This window comes from Nomascus leucogenys, chromosome 22a (assembly GCF_006542625.1).
Source record: "Nomascus leucogenys isolate Asia chromosome 22a, Asia_NLE_v1, whole genome shotgun sequence".
In the NCBI taxonomy this organism is placed as follows: domain Eukaryota; kingdom Metazoa; phylum Chordata; class Mammalia; order Primates; family Hylobatidae; genus Nomascus; species Nomascus leucogenys.
This window is the reverse complement of record NC_044402.1, coordinates 46,224,063-46,250,198: the sequence shown is the minus strand read 5'-3', so window position 1 is coordinate 46,250,198 and position 26,136 is coordinate 46,224,063. Positions and strand designations below refer to the sequence as shown.

Below are 26,136 nucleotides of genomic sequence, written 5' to 3'. Positions count from 1 at the left end.
ACTTCTTAGTTGAGTACCACTTTTTTTAACTCTTATTTTAGATTTGGGGTACATGTTCAGGTTTGTTATATAGGGAAATGCGTGTCACATGGGCTTCTTGTACAGGTTATTTCGTCACCTGATGAATAGGCATAGTACGTGATACATAATTTTTTGATTCTCTCCCTCCTCCCACCCTCCACTCTCAAATAGGCCCCCGTGTCTGTTGTTTCCTTCTTTGTATCCATGTATTCTCATTGTTTAGCTTCCACTTATAAGTGAGAACATGTGGTATTTGGTTTTCTGTTCCTGTATTTTTTTTTTTTTTTTTTGCTTAAGATAATGGCCTCCAGCTCTGTCCATGTTGCTGCAAAGGTCATAATCTTTTTCTTTTTTATGACTGCATAGCATTTTGTGGTGGTATGTACCACATTTTGTTTATCCAATCTGCCATTGATGAGCATTTAGATTTATTATATGTCTTTGCTATTATCATTAGAGGAGCACCATCTTTCTACCATCCCTTTTTATTCTATCCTGACTTTTTTTGTCACCTAAAGAGTGAGAGATTTATAGGAAGGGTCGGGGATGTGCAGAGGGAAAAGGTCGAGCAGACGTCCATGGTGCTGATTCACTGAGATTTGTGCCTGAATTTAACATGTGTGAGGCTTGGAGTAATGGGCATGTAGAAAAGGGATGCTATACAGTTATCAGCCTACATATTTGTGTATGGGAAACATGGGAGAGTGGCAATATGCAGCAACAAAATACTCATCTATCTTGCTTATCATTTTATTTCTCTTTTATCAAGTAGATGGGAGAAAATACTGCTTTTTTGAAAAGTTTCTTCCCCAGATAATTGAAACTGTAAAAGTTTGAGTTGCTATATAATTTTCTACTGTGTATACTATATAGTATCTTGTTATTTTAGCAAGCATATCTATCTTATTTTCTATGTCTCCCTAAGGAAGATTCATGAAATGTAGGAAATGACACCCATTCATTTGATAAGTTAAAACCTACCATGTTGCATATTAACTTATCAGATGGATAACCATCATTTCCCACATTTTATGGCTCTTCCCTGGGAAATCTATGAGATATTTTGCTTAAATTTGGTTAAAGTAGCCAGTAGTAAAAACCAAACCCTTTACTTCTTATAACTTAGCATCATGACTAGAAAAATGATTTGATGTGGTAACGCACATAAGAAAACATTTCATTTACAAATTATTTTATTTTTATAATCCAGCAGCCTTTCTCAGTAAAATAACATGCCATTGTGTGGTTTGATGTCTTGCAGTATGTCATAATCTGGGATCTATTTTAGTACCTCGGAAGTCCCAGACAGACATAATTTTCATTGCTATATTGCACATTTAACAAAAGCTATTATAACAGCAATATATAGTCAGATATTTTTTAAAAGGCAGTAAAATGATCATAAAAATTTCATAGCTAATCACCATCATTTTACAAAGACATATATTGCTCTGAATATTCTCTTTCACCCTCTTGTTATTTGTAGGAATTGATGAGTGCCATCAGAAAGCTGTATCATGAGCTGCCTGCACTTCTAAAGTGTCCAGTGGATTTTTAATCACATGAGGTAAATGCCAAATTTATTTCAGTTGTATTTTCAGGATGAAATGAAATAGGATTTTTTATTTTAAAACTTATTTTTATTATTCCAAGGAAGTGGATAATTTTATTTAATCATATATTTAATTAATTTAATCAAATATTTAATTAGTTCCTCTAACTTGTGTGCCCCAAAGTGACTGGAGGAAGTTATTGGCATGTTGACAATCCACTGCTAGGTTTATAAATTTTTCTCTGTAAAGCTATTATATATGTGATGATATGTTTCTGACAGTCTGTATACTGTTTCTGTTTGCTTAATGTCATTTTTATCCATTAAAACACCATTTTAACATGTTCTAATATACATTTGAAAGTGCGGTGGCTGAAGATGTTTCTTTATTAATACATACAATAAAAGTCGTGATATAAGAGGTATATAAATTTAAATTTATATAGGAGGTACTGTACATTTTCAATGAAAGCTGAGTTCCTTTTCTATTTATTTCTCCCACTAGTACTAGCGGCCTTACGGTGGCTTGTGTATGTGTGATGGGAGTGACTTCCCTTTCTTGGAATGTCTTGTTAGTTTCTTTATCTTTGCCTTCTCTGCTAGTGACCACTTACCAAGCATCACAATGGGTATTTTTGTTTTTGTATTTTCATATTTCTTCCAACTATTGGAAACTATATATTGTGACATTTACAACTGGTGTTTTCTTTTTACTACCTGAAATTACAGAGAAAAAAACAAAGAAATCCAGTGGTGCCCAGGAAGATTAAGTTTAGCTCATAACTGTTAAGAAATGTCTTATTTAATTGAACTAAAGAAAGGTATATAGAACTGCATCACTTGTGTCCTCATGAAGGCTAAGAAATGAAGCATTAATACAAAATTTTCTTCTGAAAAAAATAAGTTTTCTAAAAAGGGAATATGCTTGCTTTCAGCCAAGTCCACTTGTCTCAAACAATAATAACCAGGAAGCAGGGAGTTGTACCTAGGTGATTACTAAGGTAGGAATGTTGAATACACACATAGACACACAAATACACGTACACATTAGTCTAGGATGGGATCTTGGGGTTCAAAGAAAACTGGCATTCTTCATATGTGGAAATATAGATTAAAATATAAAAAATAAATATATTTCAGGGGTAACTAGGGTAAATTAAACAGGTACAAAATACACAATATTGGTCAATTTTAAAAAAAAATTAAAGGCATCATTGATAAAATTTAAATTGTGAACTGCACAATGAGGCATAAGATTCATAATTTACAAGAGTCTCCATTATGTGAACTTGGATGAGATAATAACTAAAAATTGACAGTCTTGTGAAAAGAATTAGGGGAAACTGCTAATTTGCACAGCAAAAACTGCCTGTCATTTATAGGGCTCTTCCAATCAAAAAGAACATTTAATGGCACTTAAAATATGATAAATTTGAAATGATTTCAAGACACATTGAAATGTAATTGCTTTTCTGAATATATCTGAGAATACTCTTTCACAGTTTCTTTAGTCAGCTTAAGTAATCCTGGTAAACTAAAACCTTTTTTTCCTGCTTGAATTTATGTGACATTCTACAATATATCTCTGATTGTGAACCCAATGGACACTAGTTGTTTTTAGATGTACTTTCAGAGCATATAGTTAGGAGGTGTTTTGTTTTTATCAGCTGAAAGTGAAACACACATTATTAATCTAAGAAATTATTAGAAGTTATTTAAAAATTAATATTTTATTTCATTTTTATGGGATTTAAAAAAATCAAATCCATATGCAAATTTTTCTGTACTGAGAAATTTATTTTAACCAAAGTTTAAGGCAAGTAACATAGGGAGAGTGAAATGATAGGTCAATATCCTCTAGGTTCTTGTTCTAATTATTAAGTTCATTTTCACTTCCATTTTCATCCTCTTCACCCCACAGCACTGGTTCCTTTTCTTTTGCCTACAGATAAGATTTCATTTAAAATAAGAAAAGGAGATTTTAACCTTCCCCTACTACCACTCCACCTCGGGTACTGAATTATTTACCTATTATTTTATTGCTAATCTCCAAGAAAAATAAAGGTCTTTATTTCCTCAAAATCTTTGGTGGGGTTTTAAAGATTATTTTCTCAATTCTAAAGCCATCCAGAATATTTAAAAAAAATCCATGATATCAGTTAAGAGCTAGAAAAATTGTGAATATAGTAGAAACATTATGTTATCCAAAGAGTCATAGGTGTACATTGAGAAGGTGTCACTGGTGTGATGACTAACATGCAGTTGAAATGTAGATGACAACGCAGGCATATTAAGCAAGCTGTAAAATAGGTCAGCAGTGTGTATAGAAGAACATGCCCAATACTGTTAGCTCAGTCCACAGTTGAAGAAGAACATTGATAAACCCAAGGATAACTGCCCAGAACAGACATTATAATTTGGGAATTTCAAGGTTTTTTTGTTTTTTTTTTTGGTGGAGGCTCACTCTGTTTCCGAGGCTGGGGTGCAGTGGCACAGTCTTGGCTCACTGCAACCTCCGCCTTCTGGGTTCATGCAATTCTCATGTCTCAGTCCTCTGAGTAGCTGGGACTACAGGCATGCAGTACCATGCCCAGGTAATTTTTGAATTTTTAGTGGAGATGGGGTTTCACCAGGTTGGCCAGACTGCTCTTGAACTCCTGACCTCAAATGATCCACTTGCCACGGCATCCCAAAGTGCTGGGATTACAAGCGTGAGCCACCGTGCCCAGTGGGAATTTGAAGGTTTGAGAGGATTAGGTATGACTTGTTTGGAGGAAGTAAGATTTAAAAGTGTAAGAGATGATGGTAACTCTCTGTAAATGTTTTAAATGATGTCAGGTGAAAAGGAGATTCGATTTTATAGCTGTGTTTCTAAGGGAGGCCATGAGACATTTGGATGAAATGTGACCCAATATGAGAAAGGTTTTAAAAATAATATTACATGGGTTTAAAGTGAGAAATAACTGTGAAAATTACAATTTCTGTATAAACAGAGTGGGCTGTTACATGAAGAATTGACTACTGACTCTAGAGATAATAGTTGGTGTGTTTGTTTGGCCAGCCAAGTGCTTCTCACAGAGAGGCATTTGTCAACCAGTGTTTGAAGAAATAACACTTCACATCTCTTTTATTATTCTATAAGTCTTTGATGATCTTTTATGTGGAGAAATAGCCTTTATATACATTTTATTTAATACTAAGTGATACTTTTTAAGCTATATGTTTTCTTAATTTAAAGTGATTTTAATATAAAGAATATTCATTTCAAAAATGCTAGAATTGTTGCATTTTCATTCTGTCACTAGGATATGAACCTGAAGCCAACTATTTACTGTGCTTAAACATGTATTAGTTTTATCTAGCTGAGAAAAACTGACAAAAGTAAGGCAAAATATTTCAGTGGTTACAATCCCAGATCCAGATCCAGTGTTGCTGGGTCTCTACTTTCTGGATATGTCACTTTTGCAATTTATATGGGGTCTCTGAGGCTTAGTTTACTAGTCTGTGAAAAAAAGGATAATAAAAGTACTGCTCACCATATGATGTCATTGAGGCTCATAGTACAACCAAAGATGGCAGGAAAGAGTGATTTCAAATAAACTATCACAGAATATATGCTTTGCCACTTAACTGACCTTGAACTAGAGCATAACAATTATTTAGTTAACTAGGAGTACATTTTAGAGCCATTTTAAAGCATACATTAATGTCAAATATTTTATGGGTATTTTACTTATTATTTTCTATTGATATAGGGTTCTAGATTGGATAAAGTGTTGGCCATTAATCAGACTTCTTTTCATGTATTGGATAAAACCGGAGTTATTTTCAAAGGAAAGTCTTGACATTGGTTGTATATATTTCCATTTGTATGTCTCTGCAGAAGTATAATAGTGCATGTTCAGGTATATATTCTGATTAAGCATATCAGCTTCTGAGAAGTTACCGAAATTATGCATGCTTTCAAACTCATGAATACATTCTTAAAAAGTAACACTAAGCCGGGCACAGTGACTCACGCCTGTAATCCCAACATTTTGGGAGGCCAAGGAGGGTTGATCACCTGAGGTCAGGAGTTCGAGACCAGCCTGGCCAAGATGGTGAAACCCCATCTCTACTAAAAATACAAAAATTAGCTGGGTGTGGTGGTGCATGTGTGTAATCCCAGCTACTCAGGAGGCTGAGGCAGGAGAATCGCTTGAACCTGGAGGCGGAGTTTGCAGTGAGCTGAGATCGCGCCATTGCACTCCAGCCTGGGCAACAAGAATGAAACTCCATCTCAAAAAAAAAAAAAGTAACACCAAATATCTATGGTCTGGTACTCATCATAAAATATATACATCATAACTTCTACCAGCCAATATTGATCATCAATGTAGGTGTCAGAAATAATATTGAGGAATGATTGCCTGAATGATATGAATCCTTTTCATTCATCCACATAGCTTAAATTTTACCAATTGATTAAACAAGGCTATTAAAAGCTTTATATTTTCTCCACAGAAGTGCTTTCACTAAACCAAAACTTGAATCAATGCTATCAACTTACATTGATATGTATTATAAATGCTGGAAGTTCATGCTTACATTTAGTAATATTATTCATGGTGTAATTCATGGTGTGTTTTTCTTCATCCTTTATGAAGTTTCTCCATTAAGGAGACCATGCTATATATTTTCCTTCAGTCTCACCACTCCAAATAGCAAGATTTTTATGGAAACTCATTTATTTTTAACATGATTCTATTGGATCATGCAATAGATTTATTTGCATGTGTGTGTGGAATACAAGGAATTTCAGAACTAAATCTGTTGCACATATTTGGCATGTAAACATAATCTAATGGCATACATGGTAGTGAAACATAGCTGCTCTGAGATCAGTCTAGGTATGGATCCCATATCTTTTAGTTAGATCTAGAGTAGATTTGATCAGGTTGCCACTGCATTTTTCTCTTCAGTGTTTATTTTATGGTTTTGTTCTGAAGATTAACACTCTTGATAAATGTCAGCTATTGTCAATATTAAGTTCTCAAGAAGCATCTCTTTTTCAACCACCTTTTTTGGCCTACTAAGACACATTTTCATGCGTGTATTTATTTACTAAATCATTATTGAGTACCTATTGTGTTCGCTTATAACTTATATATGAGTTCATATATATATATAAGTTCATATATATATATATGAGTTCATATATATATAAGTTCATATATATATATATAAGTTCATATATATATATATATGTAAACACATACATAAATAATACAGATGAAGTCCTTGTTGTCATAGACCTTATGTTCTAGATGGGTAGTTTTGGTATGGAGTCCGTTAATGATAAAAATTTGTGAAAGAAAATATTCAGTAATAAGTGCTCAGTTAAAAGTAAAACAAGGTGAGAGCTTGAAGAGCTGGCTACTTTGAATAGTGTTGTCACTGTAGATATATTTTAAGCTGGGACCTGAATTATAATAAGGTCAATATCTGGAATATCTGTATAATTACTGCAGAAAGAGCATTCTGGGAGACAAAAAAATCTAGTCCCCAAGAAGAGGATATGATGATCTCATTGGAGAGATTCCTTGGTTCTATGCGATAGCCATTTGATGAAAATTTGTGTATGTTTCTCTCTTTTCCTTTCAAACTGAAAGGCCCTTCCACATGGAGAAGCCCGATCATCCTTCTTTCTAATACACTCTTCTCCTTTTTATCTTATGTCAAAATGTTAAGCTGACCAAGGTTTTACTCCGTATTCTCTCTCTATTTTTCCCTTGAAGGCATCCAATCTGATCAACCTAAAATCTACCATGTGGGCTTAAATTGCGAGTGAGTAGTAGAGGTCTGTCAGGCTTCTAACCTAGACTCTGGTTCCAGCCCCGTTTATCACAGCTCTCTATATTAGCATTTAGGTCCCAAAGACTGTCATTGTTCCTTGCAGATAGTTCCCCTAGGAGTGACAAAAAAAGCAGTACTGTGGGCTGAGGAAGAAGTCCAATCATCCTAGATTCCCTTAGCCATAGTCTTACCTAATTTCTAGTAGGTACTAATTTTATCCCTAGCATTATTATATCTGTTTTAAATTTTTTCCTCACTTATTTTTATCCTGCATCAAAACCAACTTATAATACCATCCCAAATCCCATTAAGAATAAAGCAGGACACAATATCCTCTCTCAATATAAATATTTAATTTCTTACTTCTCTTTACCAAATATCTCATATTATCTATAGATAGCATTTTTGTTCCTCATGAATATTGTTGTATCATCAGTCTTAATAAGGAACTTAAATAACTCAAGTCTTTTTAGGTATAATAATTCAGATATAATCTCAAGTTGATTCTTCCAGGAATATTGGTCCACTTTTTGTGTTTATCTCAACTCAACCCCATACTAATCCTTATGCATTTTTTCAGCAGTGCAGGACTTGTCATGACTCACCAGTCAACTTCAGCATACGGCAGACAGGGGAAGTGAAAGGAGCTAAAATTAAAAGTAACCTTTTTAAATGTTTTATGTGTTCTTTATATACCCATATATATTTCCAGTCACTTTTATTTTGTTGAAAGATATTAAAATATTATTAATACATACTTTGGAGATATGAAGCAGAGGAACTTATTCCAGGTTTTGGTTTGCATTTTCTTTAGGGCATTTCCCAGTATTTTGCCCATGGTAAGAGTTGAATTGCAGTGAATTGTGTTTGCATTTGTTGCATGCCATTCTCACAGGGCATGCAGGATATCTAATCAGAATACAACTGCAGGGGATGTGGTGGCTCACGCCTGTAATCCCAGCACTTTTGGAGACCAAGGCGGGTGGATTATCCGAGGTCAGGAGTTCAAGCCCAGCATGACCAATATGGTGATACCCCATCTCTACTAAAAATACAAAAATTATCCAGGCATGGTGGCCGGCACCTGTAGTCCCAGATACTCAGGAGGCTGAGACAGGAGAATTGCTTGAACCCAGGCAGCAGAGGTTGCAGCAAGCCGAGATGGCACCACTGCACTCCAGCCTGGTCAACAGAGCGAGACTCTGTTCCCCCCCGACCAAAAAAAAAAATACAACTGTACCTCAATATGTTAGCAGCAGCATCTATTTGTCGGCAGAAAAGAAGCTTGAAATGAATTTAGATGACTTTTTTTGGTCTGACAGATATAATTCCTAATCTATATTTATTTCCATATCCTCCCAGTTACAGAAGATAATAGAGAAGAAGAGTAAAACTCCCTTGAACCCTCACACATCTACCCTTGATGTGTGAAACTTTGTTAATATTCTTCCATTTACCTCTATGAAAGCTGCATTTTCCCAAGGAAAGGCTCATTTTTGCTTATTCACAATGTTGGAAATCAAAGTCTTTTTTGCTGAATGATCAGAAGTTTAAATGGTGATGGATCTCTTTGGAAATAGGTGAACTTCAATATTCATTCAGCGACTTTTATAACACTTGCCATGTGCCGGGCACTATTTTAAGTACTTTGCAATATTTACATAATTAATTAACATTATAGCCCTACAAAATGAATACTGTCGTTGTCCCCATTCTGCAAATGAAGAAACTGAGGGCTAAAGAGATTAATTAACTTGCCCAAGATCACACAATAGATAAGAACAATATATTACATGCCAACATGTATTTAGCAACAAAGGCCAACGATAAGTATTTTCTGAGAGCATATAGGCAGCAATAACAGTAATGTGGTCACAGCAGGATAAAAAAATGGCCCTCTCTCTGTTTTTTTCTTCAAAATTTCCTATCACTTGATAGATTACATGAGGAGGTGTGACTTCAAAGGTCAGTAAAAAGTTGGTAAATATTAACTTTCTAAGTCTGTGTCAAGAACAATTTAGACAGAATAAAAAAAAAAGCATCAATTCCTTTTGCTTGTAGCCTAAATAATTGTGCCACTCACTCTAAATTTTCCCTTCAGAAAAGGATACAAGTAAGATTAATCTCAGCAGGCCTCTGGTAAACCAACTTGCATTGGGCCCCGCTCTGGATTCTGATTACATTTTGCCCTACTGTTGTGTGACACCTAGCATCCTTGGAATCTTTTTATGACTCTGAGTGCACGCTCCACATGTAATTTACCATAGCATTAAAGAAGTTCAACATCTAATTAATTCACCAATCAACTGTCAGAGCCTGTGATCTTTTCCTAGTTCACTGTTGAGTTCCCTGTGGGAGAATCAGTATTCTGAAAGTGCCATTTCCATTATGCTGTGTGTGGTGTTTGAGCAAAGTACTAAGTTATGCTGCTTGTTCATGGAAAATATGCCATCCTCATGAGTACCTTGATGACTTTGTTAAAAATACCTCCTGCCACCCCTGTTCTCTTGTTCTCATGAATACCGTGGCTCCATAGTACAAGGTTTTCACAGCACCACAAATTGAAAGAAGGAAAATCAGCACATCTCAGTTTCCTAACCTGTGCATGTCTCTTGAGTTTTTCTGTTTTATCCTTAAGAAACTTTATCCCATTTGGCTTTTTAAAAATGTAATTTTAAATCTATCATTTTTGAAGATGTCCATATCTCAAATTTTTCAAAATGGGGACATTTTACATGCAATAGAAATATATTCATGGCCACTTCATGTTTCATATGTTTACAAAATTATATCCAGGTTAACGTTTCTGTGAGTACTTTCACAACAAAAGAGCAATAGGAAGGAAAGAAATAGTGCTTATAAAGTTGTAGAATCCGTTTATTTATGATTAATATCTGCTTTGATTAACCCCCAAACTTACATGCTTAATACAACAATCATTTGTTGTCAATGGGCGGGTCAATGGGCAGGCAGTTTTGATGATCCTAGATTCAATATTGTACCTGGGCTCACTTACGCACATGAAGTCAGCTGTGGGGCAGGCCAAGGCTGGCCACTCCAGGATGGCCTGATTCACCTATTTTCAACTTTCTGACAGATACAACAGGAGTGACTGGGTCACATGTCTCTCATCATACAGTGGGGTAGCTTAGACAAATTCACAGAATGGATAGCAGGATTTCAAGACAAAGAATAGTATTTACAACTTCTTGAGACCAGTGCTTAGAACTAACCCAGCATATTTTTTTTTTTCTGCATCTTATTGGTCAAAGCAGGTTACAACCCCACCCCAGAAACAAGAGATAGACAAATAGACTCCACCTCTGGATAGAGGTAGTTGCAAGGTCACACTATAAAGGCAGTGGTGAGAAATTGGGACATTTTTGCAGTCTACAACAGTTAACTACCTGGCAGAGGTTAATGGTCATCTAGATTTGCCCCAGGTTTAGTTTTTGCAATGCTGTATTCATTCAGTCTGGTTCCTCAATCAAAGACAGCTCTCCTTCTCAAGATGACAGAAAACATAGCATCAGAACAGAGATACAATACATTCCATATTCATCTAAAATCTTTTATTTTTGATGCTACCTCTTTTTTATTGGTTTTATTGACTATGGAGGGAAACAAACATTTTAAAATACATGATGGGTAGGTGAAAGTATACAATGCATAACCATTATGCCCAGAATCTAGTGTAAGGAAAAAAAAATTAACATATCCTGAATTAACAAGTATGTTCTTCCTTAATCCAATTCCTTTCTCTGACTTCTTAGAGATAACCTTTCTTTTGAATTTTATTATCATTATTTTGCTTTTTATTATGATTTTAAGCTACATTTTTACCAGTATATATTTACTGTGAGATATATAAATTTTTGAAATGTACAGTAATGGAACCATACTGCTTCTCTGCCACTCAGCCACAGCTTTGAATTTTGTATTTTAGCTGAGGTAATTAGTCTATTTATATTTATTACAAATGCTACCATATTTTTATTATGTCTTCACTGTTATTTTTGTTTTAATTTATCTAATCCCTTTTATCTTTGTCTATTTCTTAGATATTTTGAATTAATTATTCTCATTCATATTTCTGTTCAATTAATAACCATCTTTTAATTTCTAATATAAACACTAGAAAATTTATGATGCATAAACTCATCAAAGTGTCAGTTTTAATCTTTATTCACTTTCACAATAATATAGGTGCTCAAAATAACTTAACTACAATTATTTTATATGCAATTTTTATATATTTTAGTTCCATTACAGTTTTTAATCCAGATGACAATTTCATTTTTGTTTAATATACATAAATAAGCACATTGGTCACTGACGTTGCTCATTATTCCTTTTTATATCTGACATTTTTCTTCCAAGATTATTTACTTCCTCCTGCAAAACATTTAAAATGTCCCTTTGTAATTATCTATTGGTAGCAAAAGCTCAGTTTTTGTTTGTCTATGAATGTCTTTATTTTATTCTCCTCATTGAAAGCCATTTTTTTAAGTATATGATTGTAAGTTACCAGTTATTTTATTTTGTTACATTCCACCTATTACGAAACTGGCCTCTGGTTATCATCTTTGCAATTCAGAAGTCAGCTGTTGGCCAAGCATGGTAGCTCATGCCTGTAATCCCAGCAGTTTGGGAGGCTGAGGCAGGTGGATTGCTTGAGCCCAGGAGTTTGAGATCAGCCTGGGCAACATGGCAAAACCTTGTATCTACAAAACATACAAAAAAATTGCTGGGTGTGGTTTCATGCACCTATAGTCCCAGTTACTCAACAGGCTGAATTGGGAAGATGACTTGATCCCAGGAGTTCAAGGCTGCATTTAGCTATGATTGTGTCATTGCACTCCAGCCTGAGTGGCAGAGTGAGACCTTGTCTCAAAAAAAAAAAAAGAAAAAAGATAAAAAAAGGAAAAAAAAAAGTAAAGAAGTCAGCTGTTAAGCTATTGCTTTCTTTGAAGAAGATCATCTTTCTTCCTGCAATATTTAATATTTTTTCATTGGCTTTAGTGTCATGCATTTGTACTATATGTCCAGGCATTAATTTCCTTTAATTTAAATTTTTTGAATTTTAGGTTACTTAATCTTCATATTAATATCTTTCCTCAATTCTGTAAAATATTCAGTCAGTGTCTGTCTGTATATTACCTCTATTCATTTTTCAGTCTTCTTTTCTTCTGGAAACTCAGAGAAGCTAAAAGTTAGTGTCAGTGCTATATTTCCACTGTGGATTCTAATATGTCCTTAATTTCTAGTCTCCAAATTAAGTTTTATTTAATATTTAAAATTGTGTTATAATTTTAGACCTAAAGCAAAGTTGCAATAATAGTAACAAGGAATTTAATTTACCTTCACCCTCTTTTGCCAGCAGTTAACATTTTACCACATTGCATTGTCATCTTGCTGTCTTTATGAACCATTTAGGGAAAACTTGAGGCATTATATCTCTTAACCCTGAAGATACATTCATATGATTTCCCTTAAACTAAGAATGTGTTTTTCATAACCATAGTATAATTATAAAAATCAGGAAATTAACATTGATATGATACTGTTAACTAATCTACAGGTATTGTGTTAGTTTTCTATTGCTGTGATTACTCCAAAATATAGTGGTTCAAAACAAAACAAAACAAACACTTGTGGACAACCTCCCCCCCATCAAAAGACATACATTGGTGGATTGTATTAAAAAATAAAATCTAACTATATGCTTTCTGTAAGAGACACACTTTAGTTCTAAGGACATGCATAGATTGAAAATGAAAGCTATTCCATGCATATAGTAGTTGAAATAGAACAAACATGGCTATATTAATATCAGACAAAATATATTTTAAGTAAAAAATTGTTAAAGGTTAAAAGAAGGACATTATGTAATGATAAAAGAGTCAGATCACCAAGAAGATATATAATTATAAAGATATATGCACCAAACATCAGAGCTACTAAACAGTTGAAGCAAACACTGACAGAATTAAAAAGAGAAATAGAAAGCTCTACGATAATAGTAGGAGACTTGAATTTTCCACTTTCAATAATGGATGGAACAACCAGCCAGATCAGAGAAACACAGGACTTGAACAACAGTATACACCAATGTGACTTAACAGGCATATATAGAACACTGCCCAACAATAGCAGAATACACATTTTTCTCAAGTGCACATGGAATTTTCTGTAGGATAGACCATATATTAGGTTATAAACAAAACTTAATAAATTTAGAATGATTAAAATCATACAAATTATATTTTCTGATCACAATGAAATGAAAGTAGAAATCAATGGCAAAAAGAAAACAGGAAATCACAAAAATATACATAAATTAAACAATACACTCACACCACCAATGGGAAAAAGAAGGAGGCACAGAGGAAATTGGAAAAAATATCTCAAGAGTAATGAAAATAAAAACGCAATAGATAACAACTTGTGAGAGGCAGTAAAAGCAGTGTTAAGAGGGAAGTTTGTAGCCATAAATATTTATAAGAAGGAAGAAAAATCTCAAATCAACAATCTGAATTTACCTCTTAAGGAACTAGAAAAAGAAGAACGAACAAAACCCCAAATCTAGAAGTAAGTAAATAATAAATATTATAACAGAAATAAACAAAATAGATAGTAGAAAAACAATAGAGAAATTCAACAAAACCAAGATTTAGTTCTTTGAAAAGAGCGAGAATATTGACAAACCGTTAGCTAGACGAACTAAGGGAAGAAAAGAAGATTCAAGTAACTAAAATTAGAAATAAAAGAGGAGATATTACTACTTATTTTATATCAATGAAAAGGATTATAAGAAAGTACTACCAGCAATTGTATGTCAACAAATTGGATAATAATGAAATGGACAAATTTGTAGAAACACGCAATCTACTAAGAATAATGAAGAAATAGAAAATCTGAATAAACCTGTCATTAGTAAAGATATTAAATGTGTAATCAAGACCTTCTCAAGGAAAAAAGTAAAAAAAGCCCAGAATAGATGACTGCACTGGTAAATTTTATGAATCATTTGATGTAAAATTAACAGTAATACTTTTCAAATTCTGTCCAGAAATTGAAGAGGGGAAAACACTTTTAAACTCATTCTATAAGTCCAGCATTACCCTAATGCCGATGCCAGAAATAAGGACATTATGAGAAAAGAAAACTAGAAACCAATATCTCTAATGAATATTGATGCAAAAGTCCTCAACAAAATTAAAGCAAACAAAATTCAATATATAGTAAAAAGGTTATACACCATGACCAATTGGAATTTACTAACAGAATGCAAGAATGGTTCCACATATAAAAGTTGATAATGTAACACACCAGATTAGGAGAAAAAAGAGGCCAGGTGCAGTGGCTTGCACCTGTAACCCCAGCATTTTGGGAGGTGGAGGCGGGTGGATCATGAGGTCAGGAGTTCAAGATCAGCCTGGCTAACATAGTACCCCATCTCTACTAAAAGTACAAAAAAAAAAAAAAATTAGCCAGGCATGGTGGCACGTGCCTGTAGTCCCAGCTACTCAGGAGGCTAGGGCAGGAGAATCGCTTGAACCTGGGAGGTGGAGGTTGCAGTGAGCCGAGATTGTACCACTGCACTCCAGCTTGGGCAACAGAGTGAGACTTCATCTCAAAAAAAAAAAAAAGAGAGAGAGAGAGAGAATAAAGAAAAATAAACATGTCACATTATCTCAGTTAAAGCAGAAAAAAAATGACAAAAGTCAATAACTTTTCTTGATAAAAATCTTCAACAAACTAGAAATAAAAGGAAACTACCTCAACATAATCCAACCCACAGCTCACAAAATATTCCATGGTGAAAGACTGAAATCTCTTTTTCTAAAATCAGGAATGAGATAAAGATGGTTCCTTTTGTTATTTATATTCAACACAATACTGGACATCTTAGCAAAGCAATTAGGAAAGAAAAAGGAAACAACAACCAAATTGGAAATAAGAAGTAAAGTTATCGCTGTTCACAGATAATATGATCCTACATGTAAAATACCCTAAGGAGTCCACCAAAAACCCTGTTAGAAGTAATAAATGAAATCAGCAATGTTTCAAGCTACAAAAATCAATACACAAAATCACCTTATTTATGTACACTAACAACAATCAAGAAGGAAATTAAGAAACAATTGCATTTACAAAATATCAAAAAAAAAACATACTTAGGAATAAACTTAGGTAAGTAGGTAAAAGCCCTATACACTGAAAATTATAAAATGTTGCTGAAAGAAAATATACAAATAAATGGAAAGACATTTCTCATTTACAGATTGGAAGAATTAATATCCTTTAGATGGCAGTACTACCCAAAGTGGTCTACATATTCTATGGAATACCTATCAAATTTCCAACAATATTTTTCTTGCAGAAATAGAAAAATATATCCAAAATTCATTAGACATTTCATGGGTCCCTAAATATCCAAGACAACCTTGAACAAGGATAACAAAGTTAGAGGTCTCATGTTTCCTGATATCAAAACTTGTTACAAATCTTCAATAATGAAAACAGTGTGATACTGGCATAAGGACAAACATATAAACCAATAGGCTAGAATAAAGAAGCGCAAAATAAGTTCTTACGAACATGGTCAAATGCTTTTTGTCAAGAGTACCAATACCATTCAATAGAGAAAGGGCTGTCTATTCAACAAATGGTCTTGGAAAAACTGGATACTTACATGCAAAATAATGAAGTGGGATTTTTAGCTTATACTATATGAAAAGTTAATTAAAAATGAACCAAAGGCCAAATTGTAAGAGAAAAACCTATAAAACTCTTAGGAAAAAACACTGGAAGAAAAGCTTAATGACTTTGGATTTGACAGTTTTGTTTTGGATGTGACACCAAAAGCACAAGCAACAAAAGAAAAAAAAATAGGTAGTGAGAGTGTATCAAAATTTAAAACTTCAGTGCATCAAGGGACTGGAAGAGATATTTGTTAATATTTCTATATGTTCTTAGCAGCATTATTCACAAGAGCTGAAGATTAAAACACCTTAACTGTCCATAAACAAATAAGCAGATAAATAAAATATAGTACATACATATAATGGGATGTTTTTCAGCTTAAAAAGTAAGAAATGCTGACAGGTGCTACATCATGGATGAACCTGAAAAAGTCATGTGCTAAGTGAAAGAAAGCAGACACAAAAACACAGATAATATATGATACCACCCATATGAGATAAATGGAGTAGTTAAATTCATGGAGCCAGAAAGTAGAATGCTGATTGTCAGGGGCTGGGAGAGGGAGGAATGAGGAGTTATCATTTAATGAGTACAGAATTTCAGTTTTGGAAGATGAAAAGAGTTCTGTGGATGGGTGGTGGTGATGGCAGTACAAGAATATGAGGGTACTAGATGCCAATTAAATTATACACTTAATAACGGCTAAAATGGTGAATTTTGTTATGTATATATTACCAAAATTAAAGAAATAAAAAAAAAACTCAAAGAAAACAAAACACTTATCTCATATTTTTTTTTGTAGGTCAAGAATCAGGAGTGATTTACTTGAATGGTTTTGGATTAAGTCTTTATGTATGGTTATCTTCAAACAGTTGTCATATAAAGTCTTGCCTGGGCTTATGATTCATTTCCAGAATGGCTCATGTAGCTGCTGTTTGGAGAACTGAGTTCCTCACTATGTGGATCTATCCGCAGAGTTGTTTGTTGTCTATCTTCCTCAGTGTGCACGATCTAGGAGAGAGAGCAAGGGTGAAGCTATTTAATTATCTAGTCTGGGAAGTGACATCTCTATTTCTACCTCTATCTATTAGTTAGAAGTGAGTCACAAAGTACAAATCACCCTAATGGATAGGGGAATTAGGTTTATCTTCTGAAGGGAGAAGCAACAAAGATTCTTGTATGTATTTTAAAACCGCATAGACATTTTTCCAAATTTTGCTCCTTGTCCCTATAGCATTCATTATAGTAAATAGAAAGCATAGGATCACATGTCTCTTTAGTATCCTTTAATCTCAATCTCTCTTTATCATTCTTGATAATGACATTTTTGAAGAGTGCAAGCCAGTTGTTCTGTAAATTACCTCTCAGTTTGGATGTGTCTGATGTTTCCTTATGATTAGATTCAGTTATGCATCTTGGTAGAAATATTTCAAAGGTAATATTCTCCTTGCATCATACAAGAAGGCTCATGATGTCTACTTTTCTTATCACTAGGGGTATTCATTTTAATCATTTGGTTAAGTTGATTACTACTGATTTTTCTGTTGTATACTTATTATCTTTTTCTTTGTAACTAATATGATGCCTTTAAAATCCTGTATTTTTTCTTTTTTATAGGATAATGCACTTTGAGACTATGTAAATATGCTATTTTTTTAACTTTAACCCACTTGCTTTAGAACAAATACTTTAAAATTTCTTGCTAGATCATTAATGTATTTAGGAAACATGTTTCATTTTTTGTTTTAGTATTTTATCTAATATCTTAGGTTGTCTTCAGCATGAAAGTCAGTCAGGATATCTCATCCACCAACTCTTAGAAACCAATGCAGTGTTGCATAATTTGACACCTATATTTACAGCCAATATTAAATAATTTACCTGCTTCTCATAGCTTTGGCTATTGTCACTTGGCATTGTGGTTACTATTTTCTTGTTAAACCTGGGATGTACAGCCCCCTAATTATTGATACATTTTGGCTCACTGTATTAGTCTGTTCTCACATTGCTAATAAAGACATACCTGGGACTGAGTAATTTACGAAAGATAGAGGTTTAATTGTTCAGTTCAGCGTGGCTGGGGAGGCCTCAGGAAACTTACAATCATGGAGGAAGAGAAGACAAACACATCCTCCTTCACATGGCAGCAGGGAGAAGAAGAATGTTTGCCCAGTTAAGGGGGTAGCCCCTTATAAAACAATCAGATCTCATGAGAACTAACTCACTATCACGAGAACAGGATGGAGGAAACTGCCCCCATGATTCAATTATCTCCACCTGGTCCCTCCCATAACATGTGGGGGTTATGGGAACTACAATTCAAGATGAGACTTGGGTGAGGATACAAAGCCTAACCGTATCATTCCAACCCTGGCCCCTCCAAAATCTCAGGTCCTCACATTTTAAAACACAATCATGTTCTTCCAACAGTCCCCCCAGATCCTAACTCATTCCAGCGTTAACTCAAAAGTCCAACTCGGAAGTCTTATCTGAGACAAGGCAAGTCCCTTCTGCTTATGAGTCTGTAAATTCAAAAGCAAGTTAGTTACTTCCTAGATACAGTGGGGGTGCAGGCCTTGGGTAAAGACACCTATTCCAAATGGGAGAAATTGGCCTAAACTAAGGGACTATAGGCCCCATACAAGGGAAACTTACAATCATGGAGGAAGGGGAAGCAAATACAACCTTCTTCACATGGCAGCAGGAAGAAGAATGAGTTCCCAGTGAAGAAGGAAGTCCCTTATACAACCATCAGCTCGTCTGAGAACTCACTCACTATCATGATAATAGCATGGGGGAAACCACCTTCAGGATGAGATTTGGGTGGGGACACAGCCAAACAACATCACTCACCAAGTTATCTTAAGCACTATACGGAAAGAGTTTAATATCCTATTTCAAACGTTTTATAAATAGTAGCTCAGTAAATTCCATCACCATTAGGATACCAGCATTTTCACAAAGCCAAAAAAAAAAAAAATGCCTAATGATATCATGACTAATGATAGTTGAGTGCTTGCTACATTATAATATTCTAGATGCATTTGCAAGTATGAACTAATTTAATCTGCTGAATATTTTATGAATTGGATGCTGTTATTATCTCAGTTTTACTGACTAGATGACTGACAGTAGTAAAGCTGTGAGTCAAATCTAGGCAGTCTATCTCTAGTGGTTTTACTTGTAACTATTGTGCATTGCTGCCATGAAGAGGATTGCCCCCTCAAAAGCTATGAGGCAACCATAAACTTCTATGGTAGCATAAAATCGGTAAGACATGGGAGACTGGAGTTGGAAGAAAACTTAAAAATCATTTCCTTTCTTCACAGGATGAACAAACTGAAACTTGAAGAAATTCAGCTTATTTAAAATTTAGGAATAAAGTTGAGGTAAAATTGAGGCCTCCTGATAATCAATCCAATTCATTTTCTATCATATACTATAAATATCTGGTAAAATGAAAATAAATACCCTAAGCTTATTTTTTCCCACCAGGGACAACAATATAACTCTTCAATGTCAGATTTAAAGTGTGATTTATAAAATGAATATGCTAGATATGCTATACATTAATTAAACATGAATTGCTTTTGCTTGCTTTCTTAGTACATAAAAGAGCTTTAGGGGAATGATTTGGGTGACCCATGCATTTTTGCACAGATAATTTGGTTAGTTCAAAGCTTTCTTTTTGTCCTAAGCAAATATATTAGACATAATTTCTCTGCTTATTTGTTTAAAAGTAATCCTTGAAGATGCAATTTGTGAACATATTTTGGAAAATTTCTTTTCTGCTTATCAAGTAAATAAGATATGCAGCTAAGAAGACAAATCATTATATACATACTCATTTAGCAAAACACTCATGTTATTTATACTGTTTAGCATTGACATGTAAAATAGATAAACGTAAAAAATATACTTAGCAATAAAAGCATACATTAAGGTACCCTTTTATTATTGCTATAATGTTGTTTTATAATACATAGATTGTTTTAAAATAGTACTCCAGGCATCTCCGTATTTTATGGATTCCTGTAGTCTTTAGCAAAGAGTGACGTTCAAAATCTTTAACAAATGGGTGTGTCATGTGCCCTGATGAATGAAAAGAGAGAACCAGCCAATCAGAATAAAGATTAGCAAAAAACAATCCCATAGAGTGTATATTGGATGAATTTCAGCTCTAATGTTCATTGTGAAGGTATGGAGATAAAGATGCTCTGGTATTTGACTCTTATTTATATTGTGTTGGCTTCCTTGCATCAATTCTTCTCATTATCACATTTCTTTCTAACAATAAAGCCATATCTGAGAGGGAAATAAGTCATGAAAACACTGAGTATAGAACCAGGATGGTACTGGTTGATTAAATTTTTGTATCCTGTGATGCAGATATATATTTTCCTCATTTATTTAATTTTCCTATCCCTCTAGGGACACTGGTGGAATATACTTCATCCTCTTATTGTTGGGTTGGGCTATGGCCTATTATAATTAGTGAGATCTGAGCAGAAGTGGCTGAGTCATATCCAAGTCTAAGCATTTAATTGCAAGATTCTCTAGCATTGTCTTTTTTTTGCCAAGGTGACTGAAGAGGCCCCTAGCTCCAGGTGGTACAGTCACAGAATTATGGAGCTTTCATCTGCCTAGAAATCCTAGTTATATGTGAAGTGGTCTTACTTGAGGTGTCCACATGGGTGATACAGCATTTGTGAGAAATAAGCTTCTGTTTTATTAAGGCACTGAGATTTGGGGTTTGTTTGTATACAATAAGCTTGACTAATGCATATTCCACAGGGTTCTTAATAAATATTTTTGAATTAAAGTATTAAACATTTTCTTAAAGATATCTAAGTAATTTTGAGATTAATTATAAACTATAGATAATATATTAATCCTTGTTTAAGTTTTATCTGGAGCTTCAGCTATATCCTTACTATCAATTTAACTAACATACTTTCTCCTAAATTCAATATATATCCCAACCCTGATTGGCCAGGCTTCAAATCTGGTGTCTCACTGTGAGGCTTTTGACCTTAATACTAATATACTATGGTTGTTTAATAAGGATTTTGTAACTAAATTAAAAATGAATCAACCATTCTCTTCCTGTCTTTCTTCTTTCCTTCCTCCAGCATACATGGATGCCTTTAATCTACCTGAGGCACTACTTTTTTTCCTTTTTTTTTTTCTGGGATTTCAGCAACATGTCTTACTAGATAAGAAGGAAACACCAAACTCACTGCCTAAAAAAACCAGACATAATGTGTATTCTATATTCCTATTAGTTTCTTAAGAAGCAACAAGGTATAGTTTTGTAAGAATTCTCCCTTCATCATTTGGGAACAATAATCCTTTGTCAAGTAGATAGCATGAAAAGAGAGAACCAACCAATCAGAATAAAGATTAGCAAAAAACAATCCCATATTATTGGAAATTCAGGGATTTGCTTCTGTCCCTGTAGTGGTGCATTCCTTTATGAGTTTCAGGGGGATCAAAAGCCTTAAGTTGGAGTTGTTGAAACTGTCACCAAAAATAAACAAAGAACTTAATGTGGGATTAAGTAGTATCAGGCTTCTTTTTGGTAAGATTTTTAAACTTTTGGAAAGTGCCAACTTAGTAGTTGGTATTTTATAAATGAAGAAAAAATCACAATTAATAGTCTATGAAAAGACATTGACTTAACATAATTCAGTATACTATTGTTAAACCCTATGTCTTAAATAAATTAGCCTATTGTTAAACACAATGTCTTAAATAAATTAGGGAGGGAGAAGTGAGAAAAGGGTAATATACAAAGATGAAACATGTCCTTGTGCTTATAGAGTAGAAAAAAGACATATGCAGAAATTATTATCATGCAAGAGAAGATATGATATTTTGGAAACAAAATTCTGTGATAATACAGGACAAAGGTAATGTACATTTAAAAAACAAATTGAGGGCTACATACTTGTGTGTGTTTGTGAATTAGGTAGCCTTCGAATATTGGATTTTAACACAAGTAAATAAAGTTAAAGAATACATTGTGCACAAAGGTAATAAACCAGTAAAAGAACTGGGTATGCTAAGGAGATGATGAATTGTTAGAGGTTGGAGAGGCAGAAGAATTAAATGGCTGTTTCTGTTTAGTAATGGATAACTTCATAAATATAGATTGGAAGCTCACTAGAGGCATGTGATACATGAATTTGCTTTAGAGACAATGGCAGAGGGGCCCATTACAAATGTTAGAATAGAAAAATAAAATGATGCTAAAGGCTGTTTTTTTTTAAATAACAAGTTTTACTAAAGCATAGTACATTAATACGATTATGGAAATTTTCACCTGCCTCAACTATGTCTGCCAAATAGACACCTCCCCAGGGACTGTGGGGTGAAACTTGATGAGTTAGATCAAGCCCTTAGAGAGCTCTGATGGACATGGTGGCTGGCTTCCACAGGACACATTTGCTGACTTCTGTTCTTACATTGGGGAGCAGCGCAGAATGAGAGGTTCTCAGAGCTATCTCACTGGGACTCAGAGGGAGACAACCCGATGGCTAGTCTTGTCCTATTGTTTACTAATCATGTGACTCTGGCCAAATTAAATTCTAAGCCTATTAAACTCTGCCTTCCCCTGCTCAAAAAGTGTTATAACAGTATATTCTGTGTGAATAAGTTATGTCCACAGTTGACTCATCAGGACACTGTGGTCAAGCTGTTAAGAACATGTCAGAGTAGGTCCTCTTCTGTACTAACCCATAATTTTCTTTCTTTTTTTATTTTTTTGAGACTGAGTCTTGCTCTGTCGCCCAGGCTGGAGTGCAGTGGCATAGTCTCCACTCACTGCAAGCTCCGCCTCTGGGTTCACGCCGTTCTCAGCCTCCAGAGTAGCTGGGACTACAGGTGCCCACCTCCTGGGATTACAGGCGTGAGCCACCGTGCCCGGCCATAATTTTCAAATATATCACATATTAGTAGTACCTTTAAAATTGGCTGGTAAGCCAAACGAAGGGCTATTGCTTGCTTTCCCCAAATGATTAGTGTTCAGAGAGTACAGTGACAGTGATCATTATGGATAATGAAAATATAAGTCCTATTTATAAAACATATGTATGCACTAGTTTGTTTGTTGAGAACGTAGAGAAGGGGCTCATTTAGTAGACATAAGTAGAAAGAAGAAAACAGCCAGGGAAGAGGAAATGTCAATGAAATAGAAATGTCAGCAGGAAACAGGACCTCAGAGAGGTCAGAATCACAAAGAATTTGCAAATTTATTGGTGAAGGCATTGATCTTCCCACAGGGCTTTGGCTAGGGAAGTGAGGACTTTATTTGAATCTGAAAAGAAAAGGCGACCTCATCTGATGTGGGGATTTCATTTAGCTTTGGGGACCATCCATAAGCACTGGAGGATGAAAAGAGAGCATAGTTAAATCCTGGTGCCATAGAACCAGCACTACATTTGCGAATTTGGAGATTTGGGCACTAATCTGCAAATACTGTGGCTGAGCTCTCTGAATGATAGGTTCACAAGCAACTCAATCTACTTTCTTAGATTAGGAAAGAGAAAAGAGCCCATGGGCTAGAGTCTTTGAGGAAACTCCAGGCATGTCGATTTGGAACAATTTTTGTTTTGTTTTGAGAGGTGCAACACTAGTGTTCCAGTGCAACACTGAGGGTCTCCAATTTTCTTTTTTTCATTTCTTAATATAGTAATATTCCTTTTACTTGCCTGTTCATTGAGTCACTTCATCAGACCTTTAGTACAGCTACCTCTCTAGTGTTTGTCTTTTTTTCCCTCTGCCAGTAAATTCATTTCAACCTTCAACCACCGCACGATGGCTCTTCCACTGGGTAAGGCTCATCCTGGTAATGTTCTTTAGTTTTTCATACTGACCAAACTCAGTAGAATAACACAAAACTGGTCTCTGCCTCCTGAGGGTTGAATCAGGGGCTGTTCAGCCCTTCTGCACTCTCCCTTTGGTTTTTCCTTTAGATTTCCTTTTTCTGTTTGTTTCACGACAGAACAGAAAAAGTTCTGCAGTACAACCCAATCTTGTATTTTTATTTTTTTTAATTTTCACATCCTCAGTTTTCTCCTCCCCCACATTCCCAACCCAATGATTAGTTTACAGCTTTTACAATTTTTTTTCCACAACATCTGTCTAAAGTTTCCAAGCTTTTACAATTTCTTAACTACTTTCTATTCTCCAGGAATTGAGGCAGAATGGAAGAAAACTAAAAGGTAACTTAAAATGTTTTTTAACTGATTTAAGTTGTACCATATAATTTAGGTTGGTTGCACCTACGTATTGATTGATTGATTGATTGATTGATTGATTGTTAGGAGGCAGCATAATGGTTAGGGCAGGGCAATCTAGGTTTCAGGTTCTGCCACATGCTAGATGAGCTATTTATAACAATTTATCTAACTTCTATTAACCTCAGTTTTTCCTTCTATAAATTAGTATCTGTATTTTAGAACTGTTGTGAGGATTTAATCAGATAATAATTTGAAGTGGGAGCAACATTGCTGAGACATGCTAGTCATTATGTACTATGGTTACTACTTCTACAACTACTATTGCTATTCAAATGTTTGGAAGCTAAGTTACTGCTTCTTTTTAAAGGTTTCCCATTTTCTGAGAGTATGCTTTTTACTATAACAATTCTATTTTCTGGTCTTTGAATTTGCTGCAAAGTGTATGTGTGCTTTGCTTTGACTGAAAACATAGGCATTCAAGTGGAAAAAGGCGAGCGCCATAACTTTTACTACGTCCAATATAGGTTTCTGAGTTGCTGTGCTGTTGAAATAGGACACACTTATGCCAAGATGTAAACTACTTCAACTCTCAGAGTATCTGGGGAGAGCTTACCATAGCTTCAGCCCCAAACCTGGTTGTCTCTGACCATAAGCAGCCTTGTCTCTTTACCGCCCCCCACCATTTCTATATGTGCCAAGACATGGAAGTTGGGAGGCATTGAATCAATGAAACTGCCAACAGAAGGTACATTCTGGTAGATCCTGTACCTATAATTACTGTGTAGAAACACAGAAACACACTTACATGTATTTTCTTTAAGAATACCTTTTATTTATTTATTTTTTTCAAGTGAGGAATGATGTAAGAAGTAGATAGCATTAGACTAAGAGTACTAAGACTTGTGAAGTCAGATCTTTCTACTGCACTGTGAGAAAGAGGACAATTGCTTTTCCTTTTCTTTAATTTGTTCAAACATGATTGGATATGAAAATTAAAGTCAAACAGGTTAACATTTTAGAGAATAATTATAGACTGCCTGTTAGAGGAATCTAATTTCTGAGTCTATGAAATAGTTAAGTGATTATTAGACTTAATGTGTGCATCATAGCATGTTTCAGATTTTCATTAGGTTCACTGGATTCACTGGACTATATTAAGTGCTTAATAAATGCTCCTTAAAAGAATGTCTACCTTGTGAAGATGCATTGACCAATCCTTAGAGAAATGAGATGAGTAGGCAATGTACAGGGTGTGGATTTAAGTTTTGTTAATGTAAATTTAATGTCAAAATGATTATTCTGGGATAGTCTGTGCTCTCTCATAAAATGTCTGTAGCAACTAGAGAAGCATAATTCTGAGTTGAATGGATTACATATTATATTTTTTTGCAAAGCATCACCTGAACTAAATTTATGTAAAGTTTATTTGCCATCTCATAGAAACCAGTCTATCTTTATGTTTGAGAATTACAAGTTACTGTCATTCTACAGTGGAATTTTGCAGGGATCACTTTGTGCTTTATGAATAATCCAGGATACTATGCATTCTGTCTTGTCTTGTGCTTAAGCATTTCACATCTGCATTTCCACTATTGTGCAGCCCTCTGTTTACACTACATGTGTGTACATCTTGGTCTCCTTTTATTTAAATACTTTGCTAGGGTCGATTAACCACAAGCTATGTAAGGAGTAAGAAAGGAAGAAAGGAAGAAAGGAAGAAAGAAAAGAAAGAAAGAAAGAAAGAAAGAAAGAAAGAAAGAAAGAAAGAAAGAAAGA

General features: G+C 34.6%; 1 protein-coding gene across 3 annotated transcripts in view; it reads left to right on the top strand.

Moving 5' to 3' along the window:
• LINGO2 (leucine rich repeat and Ig domain containing 2) overlaps positions 1-26,136 on the top strand; it is a 1,366,613-nt gene that overhangs the window by 580,835 nt on the left and 759,642 nt on the right. For all 3 annotated transcript variants that reach the window (XR_004028020.1, XM_003271935.3, XM_030803985.1), the window contains one exon: positions 1,508-1,588. The gene's annotated coding sequence lies outside the window, so the exon portion shown is untranslated. The remainder of the gene's footprint in view (positions 1-1,507; positions 1,589-26,136) is intronic.